Source organism: Mirounga leonina, unplaced genomic scaffold (genome assembly GCF_011800145.1).
Source record: "Mirounga leonina isolate KUSES-001 unplaced genomic scaffold, KU_Mleo_1.0 Mir_99285, whole genome shotgun sequence".
Classification (NCBI taxonomy): Eukaryota; Metazoa; Chordata; class Mammalia; order Carnivora; family Phocidae; genus Mirounga; species Mirounga leonina.
Genome location: NW_023270989.1, coordinates 9,328 through 20,998, shown reverse-complemented (window position 1 = coordinate 20,998; position 11,671 = coordinate 9,328). Strand labels below are relative to the sequence as shown.

General features: G+C 56.2%; 1 pseudogene; it reads left to right on the top strand.

The window, feature by feature from the left end:
* The first annotated feature begins 3,174 nt into the window (after positions 1 to 3,174).
* LOC118006851 lies at positions 3,175 to 3,786 on the top strand (annotated as a pseudogene).
* Positions 3,787 to 11,671: the final 7,885 nt, after the last annotated feature.

The window sequence follows — 11,671 nt, the reverse complement described above, 5'->3', positions numbered from 1 at the left end:
CACATTCAGGTTAGTAACTTCTTTTTTTTTGAAGATTTTATTTATTTATTTGAGAGAGAGAGAATGAGAGACAGAGAGCACGAGAAGGAAGAGGGCAGAGGGAGAAGCAGACCCCCTGCTGAGCAGGGAGCCCGATGCGGGACTTGATCCCGAGACGCCAGGATCATGACCTGAGCCGAAGGCAGTCGCTTAACCAACTGAGCCACCCAGGCGCCCCTAGGTTAGTAACTTCTGATGTACCAAGATTTTAAATTTTTTTTTTAACATTTGTTTTAATAGCGAGGGAGAGAGTGTGCGAGCGGTCGGGGGCAGAGGGAGAGGGAGAGAGACTCTCAAGCAGGCCCTACACTCAGCGTGGAGCCTGACATGGGGCTTGATCTCATGACCCTGAGATCATGATCTGAACCAAAATTAAGAGTCAGATGCTTAACTTACTGAGCCACCTGGACGCCCTGAAAATATTTTTAATTTTGAGGATATGATTTTATCTATTCTTTCTTTTCTTATGCTTTGGTGTCAGATCTAAAAACATTGCTAAATCCAAGGTTATGAAGATTTAGCCCCATTTATTTCTTGTAATTTTACCTCTTCCATTTAAGCCTTTACTGATTTTGAGCTAATGTTTCTATGTGGTATGAGGTAAGGGTCCAGTTTCATTCCTCTGCACATGGATAACCAGTTGTCTCCCAATGTAATGTTGTCGACCCTTGTCAAAATTCAGTGGACCATAGATGAAGGGGTTTATTTCGGCTCTCAGTTCAATCCCACTGATCTGTATGCATACCTTGTTTTAAAAAAAATATTTTATTTATTGAAAAAAATTTTAATTTAAACTCAATTAATTAACATACAATGTATTCTCTGTTTCAGGGTGTATGCATACTTTTACGACAATAGCACAACGTTTGACTTATTGTTGGCTTTGTATTAAGATTTGAACTTTGGAAGTATGACCTTAACCTTTGAACTTCTTTTTCAAGATTGTTCTGGCTATCTTGTGGTCCTTTGAAATTCCATATGACTGTTAGGATTAGCTTGTGCAATTCTTCCCAAAGGCCTTTGTGAATTTCCTTCGGAACACATTGAACTTCCACATCGCATTGTGTACTATTGCCATCTTATCAATAGTATGTCTTTTCATCACCGTGGGGCGTCCTCAGAGTTATTCACGTTTCCCTTTCTTTCAGCAATGTTTTGTAACTTCCGGTGGACAGGACTTGCACCTTGATTATATCTATCCGTAAGTATTTGGTCAATGTTGATGTTCCCTAAAATGGAATGGTTTTCTTGAATTCCTTTTTGGATGATTCATTGCTAGTGTATACAAATAAGAGAGATTTTTGTGTATTGATATTTTGCTCTGTAACTTTGCTGAATTAGGTAACTGGCGGTAATGATTTTTTGTTGATTCTTTTAAGAAGCTCTCTGTATAAGATGATGTCATCTCTGGTCTCCAAATAGATCTAGTTCTACTGTTTCCTTTCACATATGGATGCCTTATTTCTTGCCTTATTGTTTTGGGTAGAACTTTCAGTACAATACTGGGCAATGAGTGAAAGCCAGAATGATGGACTTGTTTGTGAGTTCAGAGTAGAGCTGTTAGTCCTCAAAATTGAGCATGATGTTTGATTAGGGTTAGGGTTAGGGGTTAGGGTTAAGGGTTAGAGGTTAGGATTAGGGTCTCCCTGTCCTCTGCTGTATAGAGACCATTCTCGTCCGGTAACCAGATTGATCATTTCAGAACATAACCTTTGAGCCTCTCTGCGATCCGCTCCCCACCTGTCTGTCCTCTGCAGCCTCACATCTCCCACCGCAGACCCCTCTGTGGGCCACCCAGCTGTGTGGTTGTCCCACATGTGCCTTGGGCCTGACTCCAATCCTTTGCATTCTCTGTGCCCTCTGCCAGGAGCACTCTTCTCTCCCCTTGCATCATGTCTGGCTTGTTCTCCCATTGGCTGGGCCTCTACTTGCCCCCTGGTGACCTGACTCATGTCTGCTGGGTGTGTGTGCTCGTCCCCTATTTAAATGTAGTACCTGCCTTCCCTGTGTGAGCGATTTACTAACCTGCGAGGTATGGGGGCAGGCACAGGGAAGTAGTCTTAGTGCCTGTGTAAAAAAATCAGTCTCAGGGTGCTTGGGTGGCTCAGTCATTAAGCGTCTGCCTTCGGCTCAGGTCGTGATCCCAGGGGCCTGGGATCAAGTCCCATGTCAGGCTCCCTGCTCAACGGGGAGCCTGCTTCTCCCTCTCCCACTCTCCCTCCTTGTGTTTCCTCTCTAGCTGTCTCTTTCTCTGTCAAATAAAGTCTTTGAAAAAATCAGTCTCAGAGGGGCTCACAACCCTTGCTGACAATGGGGGAGCTGCTGTCCCCATAGTGAGGGGCAGGTAGTCCCCTCAAAGGGGGACCAGCCATGTGAGGAAGTTGGACAAGACTTCCAACTTCTTGGGGCCGGGAAGATGTAGACCTGGAACCAGAAGCTACACCCTTGGATTCAAGGCTGGGGTCTAAGCAAGCCCCCTTTTCTTCCAGGGGTCATCTTTCCCCTTCCCTGTCCACAGGCTGAACCTGATTCCTGATCTGGGGAGTTCGAGGGTGACCCCTCCTAGGAATACCAGTGGTTTACTGATGGACCTTGTCATCCAGAGGCCCAGTAGCCTTCAAGGGAGGACCCTATAGGGGGTGGAGACAGCTCTGTTGGGGACCAGCGACAGCCCACTCAAGGTAAAGTGGAGCAGGTGGCCGGCCCTGCTGATTCTACCCAGTCTGTAGGGCATAGAAACAGGCGCTGTGCCCAAAGTTGCTCAACTCATGGAAGGTGGGGACAGAACCTGCAGGGGTTCAGCCAGGGGAGGGCACCTGCAGGGTTTGCCTGGGAGCTCAGGACAGGGGGGTGTTCCTGGCTCCAGCATGCTGAGAGTGGGGCTGCATGGGTTTCCAGCCTCCTACGCCTCAGGCTCCCCTGTGTAAGATGGGGTACTGATGGCCCCTATCTCTGGGAGTAGAAGGTAGGGAGGCCCTGCCGGTGGACTTGCTCAGGACAGGCCAGGGTGGCTGTTGTTTAAAGCAGCACAGGGCCTGTCACCATGAAGAAGGTGCACACGTCCATGACCCCCAGCTCTGGGGTCCTGCTGCCAGCCTCTGGCAGTGACCCTCTTCCTGCCCTGTCCCCTGCCCCTGTGGATACGGGGTCTTCCTGGAGCTGTTCCTGCAGAATCACTTCATGGTGGACACAGGGTCATCTACTATGTCTTCACCGACCAGCTGGTTGCTGTGTCCCGTGTGCCCCTCCAGGAGCACTGAAGGGTGGGGGTTCTTGAGGTCCGCGGTGCCCCACGCTGGCAGGATGTGTCCATGCAGCACATGGCGATCATGAGCTGCTTCTATGAGGAGTGCTTCCTCTTTGAGGTGGATGACATGGTGTGCGGGGATGTGGACATGAAGTTCTGTGACCACGTGGGCATGGAGATCCTGTCCCCCCTCTTTGCCACCCTGCACCCCGGTTTCTACTGGGTGGCCCGTGAGGACTTAAGCTATGAGCGCTGGTCCCAGTCCCAGGCCCACATCCCCAAGGACCAGGGTGACTTCTACTACATGGGGGCTTTTTTGGGGGGTTGTGGCAGATGTTCACCGACTGACCTCAGCCTGTCACCAGGTGATGGTGGTCAACTGGGCCAATGGGATCGAGGCCATGTGGTACGATAAGAGCCACCTGAACCTGCTGGACCACAAGCCATGTGGCTTCCTCCCACTGTGGCACACGTGGCTCCTGCTCCCGAGCTCCTGGTGAAGGCCCCGCAGCAGGACATGGAAATGCCTCGAGCTCTGCAGCGGGCTTTGGGTCTGTGGCTGCTTCGGCAGCCGCGTCGACTCTGCAGCGGTGACTGGCCCCGGGGCAGAGGCCAGTTCTCCGTCTCGAGATGGTGCCGAAGCAGCAGGAGGAGAGAAGATCACCACCCTGCCAGGGGGATCACCGTGTGCTGATCCCCACAGCCCGTCCCTGTGCCTTGTCAGAGGAAACCGGCCTCCCCCAGCAGCGCTGAGCTGCCTCGAGACCTGGCTCTCGTTCTCGGGCTGCCTCGCACTCTGCCAGTGGTGCCGGATCGGGTGGGAGAACTGGTGTGGAGGTGGTTCTGCTCTGGAATTCACCCCGGAGCCACTTTTGCCTCCAGAGGGGGACCGCGGGTGGGAGCTGGAGGGGCTCTAGTGTGCGGGGCCCTGGCTCAGGCTCTCGAGCTGCTTCCACGGCTGGCTCGAGTCAGCGCCGGGTCACGTTCTGGTGCGTCAGATGGTTCGAGATCTTAGCTGCCCCACGGCTCGTGCAAGGTCTCGTGCTCGAGATGCTCTAGCTCTGTACCGCCCACTTGCTGACGGTGGGTGAGATGCTGACCCACCGGTTAGGCTGGGAGCTCCGAGGGCAGGGAGGGTGTCTGGGGGTCCGCTCTGCGTCCCAGCGAACAGACACAGGTGTGGATGATGCACGCGTGAAAGAAAGCACGAACACAAGAGTCTGTGGCCCAGACCTCTCATCTGTAACAACATCCCCCGCATCCCAGGGCTGCTGGGGGATCCCACCGATTCACTAAACTGTGAAGTGCTACCACCTCCCAGGCACTGTTCTGGGGGTTGGGGACCCAGCGGTGAGGAAGCACGGTCCCTGCTCGCATGGGGCTGGCCGGAGCAGAGGTCCAACGAGGACTTCAGGTCCCCGGCAAGTGTCTGTGCTCAGCTGGGGGCAGCTGCCGGGAGCAGCGGGTCAGGCCCTTGTCCCCGTCTGGCAGCTCAGGACCGACCCGCGTGGGGCGCGTGGTGAAGGGGATGCAGAATCCTTGGTCTGAATCCCCCCGTAGCCGTTACCCCCATGTAGCCGGTCCCGTCACCGTCCCGAGTTTTGTCATCCATGAAGTGGGCAGGGGAGGAAAGCCGTTCGTGGGTTCAAGAGCCCTATCCAAGTGCAGAACCGGGTCTAGATCATCTCTGGAGGGGGATTCAGCTCCAGCACCTGCCCCAGAGCTCCAGCCAGGTCCTCCACCGATGCGTGCCGCAGCTCCTGAGACTGGGGCAGCTGCAGCTTCGGCTCCCGCGCCAGCTCTGGGATCAGAGCCCGGTTTGGAGCTTGAGCAGCTCCAGCACCAGCTAGTGAACTCGCCAGCCAAGGGCCAGCACCTTCACCGTCACACCCTCGCCATCGTGCACGAGGTCAGGAGAGGGGCTGGGGGCGGGAGGGTCCCTGCTGGGCAGGTCACCCCGGGTACCTTGGTCACGTCACTCAGAGCTCCCCCTCCCCACCCCTCCCACAGGTCACAGCCCCAGGGATCCTCACCCCTGCTTCCCAAACAAGGCTCAAGGTGGACAAGCAGACCTGGGATGTTGGAAATTGAGGCTTGTACCTTCAACACTGGATACGTGTTGACCCAGAAACTCCACTTTATGGATTCTGTTGCAAAGAAAGTTTGATGGACATGGTGTTCCCTTCAACACGGTGGGAGTGAGCTGCCCACGCTAGGTGATGGGTGCACCTGTGGCCTGGGATGGGTGCTGCTCACTGTTCTCCCAGACATTGGTGCCCGTCACCCTTCTCTCCCGGGGACCTCCGTTTCCTCACGTTCTCGCCAGGGCTGCTGGTCCCCAGACCAGACACCTGCCAGTCTGAGGGTGACCAGTGCTGCCTCCATAGGGTTTCCTTTGCCAGAGTCTTTCCCCGGGAGCTCCTGCATCTCTGACTGCCCTCATGCCTGTCCCCCTCCCCTTGGACTTGCATGCATTTCGTCTCTGTCCCTGTGGAACCCAGTGACTTGGAGCATGGTTTGGGCCAGAGGCATGGGAAACCTTTCTGTGGCCTTGGGTTGTGAGCAATTCTTTGGCCCTTTGGGGTGTGTCTTCCAGCTTTCTGCATTTCCCTGGTTTCTCTGTGGGTCACAGGAGGAACCAGCCCTTTCCTGTCTGGGGTCAGGCTGAGGTGTCCCAGCAGGAACAGGGGTCTCCGTCCCGAGATTGTGTCCATATTTACCAAAGGGGGCTCTATGGTTACATCTCATCTGTAATCCATCGGGGATTTCAACATCCAATAAGGGAAATTCTATGTCAAGTCAACCCAGAAAAGAAGGAGTCCCCTTTGAAAATAGGGGGGCAGACACAAAGGCCCATACTGTGTGATTCCACGTACAGGAAACCTCCAGAACAGGTAAAGGAACAGAGAGAGGAAGCAGCTTAGGGGTTTCCAGGGAGGCCTTCTGGTTCGGGGACTCCTTTGGGGAAGCAGATATTCCACAGCCATGTTCTGTGGTGTGGTGTCCCAGCGTTGGGAATGTACTTGATGCTCAGGACTTGTTCAACTGAAAACAATTCATTTTATTTAAAATAAATAATAAACAGCATATAGGACATGGAAAGAGAATAGAACAGTTAATACGAACCAGAGAGAAAGAACATAGGGGGACGGGATGAAACAATCTGGCGGGGCATCGGGGTCGGGTGATGGAGCTAAGGGGAATGGTACAAGGAGCTCTCCCCATGAGGATGTGGGCTCTGGATGTGGTTCTGGGAGCCCTGCAGGAGCAGGAAGAGGGGCAGGGCCAGATGCAAGAGCAGGGCCAGACGCAAGAGCAGGGCCAGGGCCAGGATCCATGGTAAGAGCTGGGTCAGGGGCAAGTAGAGGAGCACAGGCAGGGCCAGGGGAAGGGGCAGCGGCCCTGGAAAGCAGGGGAAGGGGCATCGGCTCTGGCAGGGGCAGGGGCAGGAACAGGGACACTGGCAGGGGAAGGGGCATCGGCTCTGGCAGGGGCAGGGGAGGAACAGGGACGCAGGCAGGGGAAGGGGCATTGGGCCCGGCAGGGGCAGGGGCAGGAACAGGGACGCAGCCAGGGGAAGGGGCTTCGGCTCTGACAGGGGCAGGGGCAGGGACTGGGACGCAGGGTGGGGAAGGGGCTTCGGATCTGGCAGGGGCAGGGGCAGGAACAGGGATGCAGGCAGGGGAAGGGGCATCGGGCCCGGCAGGGGCAGCGGCAGGAATAGGGATGCAGGCAGGGGAAGGGACATCGGCTCTGGCAGGGGCAGGGGTAGGAACAGGGATGCAGGCAAGTGAACGGGCATCAGCTGTGGCAGGGGCCGGAACAGGGCCACAGGCAGAGGAAGGGACAGGTGCCGGGGCAGGGGGTGGGTCAGGGGCAGGAATGGGCGCACACGCAGGGGCATGGAAACGGGTAGGGAAAGGGGAAGCAGCTGGGTCAGAGGCAAGGATAGGAGCACAGGGAGGGGCTGGGGAAGGGACAGTTGCAGGGGCAGAAGCTGAGTCAAGGACAAGAACAGGAATACAGGCAGGGGCAGGAGAAGGGGCAGGATCCAGGGCAGGAGCTGGGTCCGGGGCAAGAACAGGAACACAGGTAGGGGAAGGGGCAGGTGCAAGGGCAGGAGGTGGGTCAGGGACAGGAACAGGACCACAGGCAGGGGCAGGGGCAGAACCCGGGTCAGGGGCAAGAATAGGAACACAGGCAGGGGCAAGGGAAGGGACTGGATCCAGGGCAGGAGCTGGGTCAGGGACAAGAACAGGAACACAGGTAGGGGAAGGGGCAGGTGAGGGGCAGGAGCTGGGTCAGGGTCAGGATCCGGATCAGGGGCAAGAACAGGTGCACAGGTAAGGGAAGGGGCTGGTGCAGGGTCAGGAGCTGGGTCAGGGGCAAGAACAGGTGCACAGGCAGGTGCTGGGGAAGGGGCAGGTGCAGGGGCAGGAGGTGGGTCAGGAGAAGGGACATTGGCTCTAGCAGGGGCAGGGGCAGGGGCATGGGAAGGGGCAGGAGTTGGGGCAGGGGCCGGAACAGGAGCACAAGCCGGGGAAGGGGAGGGAGCAGGTGCAAGGGGAGGGACAGCGTCTGCCGCATTGGCACGTACAGGAACCAGGGCAGTATCTGGGTCAGGGGCAAGAACCGGGGCACTGGCAGGGGTAGGGATGGGTCAGGATGCAGGGCAGGAGCTGGGTCGGGGGCAGGAGCAGGGCCACAGTTCGGGGCAGGCGCAGGGGCGGCGGCTCTGGCAGGCACAGGGGCAGGCCCAGGGGCAGGCTCTCCGGAGGCAGGTTGTCCAGCAGGCCCTTCCTGGCACCCGTCAGGCTGTCCGTGGGTGGGTGCCGGGTCACCTGCCGGCTCCTGGTCTCCTGCTGAAGTCGCAGCCACCACCCCTCCGTCCAGAGCTGCCGATGGAGTTGGAACCGGCTCTAGCTCCTCAGGTGGTGGAGCAGCTGTGAGAGGAGAAAAGCTCAGCCCGAGCCTGCTCTCCGTGGAGACAGAACCCAGCCCAGGGCCTCCCAGAGAAGCCGCAGCCAGGAAGGAGCCCTCCCCGTGGCGTCTCCCCGACCGCAGTCCACCCGCTTGTCGCTCTGAGCCCAGTCGTTGCTCCAGGCCCCCCACCAGGCTCTGGGGGCTCCTCCCTGTGGGGCCAGCCCCCACCCTTCCGCACACACCCACGGGCACCCAGCCCCGGGCTTCTCAGCCTCAGGCTCGGGCTCCGTGGGCTCCGGCTCCTGGAGCACAATGCAGTCAATGACCACCAGGGACAGCGGTCTGGGTGGTGTCGGAGGCCTCTCCCCGCAATCCCCAGCACCTGCTCCAGGGGAGTCCTGTGGGGCCACGCTCCGGATCCCGGACATGGAGTGGGTGTCCGCCAGCCTCGTGCCGACCTCATCGGAGGTCTGCAAAGACAGGGACGGGTAGCCGGCCCGGAGGCATCCCAGTCCTGCCCGGCCAACCTCCCTGTCCCCTGCCCAGTCGCCCTGCTGCTCCCAGATCAGACACACACCTGTGGGTGCACAGCCCTGCACGCGGGACAATGACCCATCCCTGCAGGGCGATCGAGAGAAACCCTGGGCAGAAGCTCACAGCCCCCCACACCCCGTCCCACCCAGCCAGCCTTGACCTTGAACATGACCTGCCCACGGGTTATCTGACCCCTCATCAGCCTGCTCTTGAATGGCGTTGGCCCACCCCACATGACCCCTCTTCACACACACACACACACGGAGGGGAGGGGACCTGGGGCTGCACAGGTGGATTAGACCCTGTGGGGCTGGGTGGTCGGCTCTGGGCCTCCTGGTGTCACCTTTCGGGCCTTCCGGCCAAATGGCCAGAGGCGGTGGGGAGCCCTGATCGGACATCCCCAGCGGGGGCCAGCGTTTGCAGGGCGGGCTTTCTTCAGCCTGCAGCATCCAGACTTAGGGAGGCAACAAGCCCACATGTTCATGGCTGGATGATCTCCAACGAAATGAGCTGGGCAGGGGGCTGTCTCTGGAATGTGGGTGCCTTGTTACCTGGGTTCCAAATTCTGTTGGACTCTGTTGTCAGGGAAGTGAGGTCACCACTGCCTGGGGTCCCCTTACCCAACTTCCTCCTCACACAAGAGCCCCACCCCCGAAGGCCCCCTCCCCCAGCTGCTCAATGCTCCTCCTCCCCCCATGCCCCATCCATACAGTGACTCCCTCACAGCCCACCCACAGCCTTCCCAAGGCCTGGGTGCAGCCGGTGTCCCCGCTGTGAGGACACAGAGCTGGCTTCAGTCTGGGCTCCTGTGCGTTCTCAGGGCTGTGACCCTGGACAGACCCTGTGCCTCTCAGGGCCTCCCCATGCTCCCCATCTGCACAGTGGGGTGTTCTGGCTTCTACTCCTAGGGACGCCATCAGGGGTATGACCTCTACATACATTCCGGACATGCTATCACAGGAGGCTGGGGCACACTTGGCAATGGAAGGAGGAGCCAGGGGCTGGGCGGGACATGGAGCACAGCTCAGAGGGGCCTGGGTCTGCTCTGGGGTCTGGACAAAGCCACCCCCTTCTTGCCTGTTCCCAGCCCCTGTGGGAAGGTTGCAATGAACGGATTCCGACCTTGTCCCCTGGTGACACACACTTCCAGGGGCTCCCATTAGGTTTAGTTCTCATATTTCCTGTCCACTCACTCTATAATTGACTCATCAGGAAGGTGTTTGTTAGCACGCTTATCTTGAGACAGGTGGCCTAAAAATATTCCTATGAATGAAAGAATGAATAAATTTTGGAACTAGGAATTTTTTCCTAAGTCTGAAGCCTCTGTTCAAAGTATACTTTGCTTTTAAATAAAATGTAGCCAAGCTAGATGGAAGAATAACCCATTGTGTTCAAGTAGACCTCTTCTTCCCGGCCTCAAGTACTACATGGTAAGGTGGCGCCATTGAAGAGGCTGTTAAAGCAGTTTGTGGAGTGTTGGCACCTCTTATTTCTTTAAGTGTTTGTGCTGTTATGTTTTCTGTTTGGGCTTAAAGTCAGTCATTCAACTGGAAGGAACCACAGCAATGCAACCAATACCCTTACTCTGCAGATAAATGAATTGAGGCTTAGCACGGGCAGGTAACTCTGCTCAGAGTCCTAGCACAAAGCTGGCAGAGTGTGGACTGGAACTCTGCTTGCTTTTATTCTTTTGGTTTCTGGCATAAGGTTTTCTGAAGGAAATTGTAGTGCAGTTGGTGAAAAAGAGAAGTAACCCGTTAAACATATTCTGTCTCTTTATGAAATCTGTGTTGCTTTGCAATGAAGTACCACAGGCCAGACGCGGTCTGTTAGGCCATCAGCGTGCATGCGCGTTGCTAGAGACAGTAGTAATAATGCAGGGGTTGGAACACACAAAAGAATTTTGATCATTATATGCCACAGGCTTCCAGGACATTTGTAGCCTTACGTAACGCGGTAGCTTATGGTTAAGATCTAAATAGTCAGAAAACTGTTAGCTGGTGTAACAGCTGTACATCTAAGTATTGGTTCTTGTTAGGTGTTTTAGCTTTGAAAAATTATTTCTCCCATCAGAAAGATTCTTCGCAATGCTTTCGGTAGAATCCTTCCGAACGGGTGCTCTGTATGGCAGACACATGCTATTGCCCTTCTCGCCCTTCTCGGTGGGGCCGTGGCACAAGTCTGAATTTGAGCCAGCTCTACTTTTATCTTTCCCCCTCGGCCTAACTAGGGGATGCAATGGGGGAAGAGGAGTTTTAAAGCTAGGGACTGCTCAGGGATGCGGTAGATGAACCGTCGAGGGCACTTTTGGCTCCGGGTCCTTGAGCTTGTGTGGCTCTAATGATGGCAGATGTGACTGAGAAGGGGGGCTGTGCTCGTGCTGGGTACGGGACAAGTAGGTGTCTCGGGCCACAGAGAGCTGGCCACAGCAGAGAAGTTACTGACCGGGGTGAGGCAACACTGAAGAAGGGCGGGTTAGGTGGCAGTTCTGGGGAGACTCTTTTCATGAGGTATGACTAATGGGAATAGCAACGTCTTGCTTGGGCCCTTTGTGTGTGTCTCAGCGTAGACCTGGAAAGATCTGTCTGCAGTCAATCTACCAGACTCTTGTAGTATCGGTGGGGGTTAAGTGCAGGAAACAGAAAGGGGTGTAATACAGGGAATTAGCTGCTTAGGGAATCTTGGAGAGGGCTGGAGAGCTGGGCTCTAGGCCAGGACTCTGAGAATGACTGCTAGGACACCTTGGAACGAAAGGCCATGGGAGCTGTCAGGAAAGTGGCAATCAGGAGGCTGTCACTGCAGCGAAGGCAGGAAAATACCACGGCCCTTGTGACGAGGGGACCGTAGCAGCCCCTGCTGTGGCCCTCAGAGCTGCTTGAAGTCTGGCAGACAGTGTCTCGATGCCTCTGAGCTACCGACCAGCTGCTG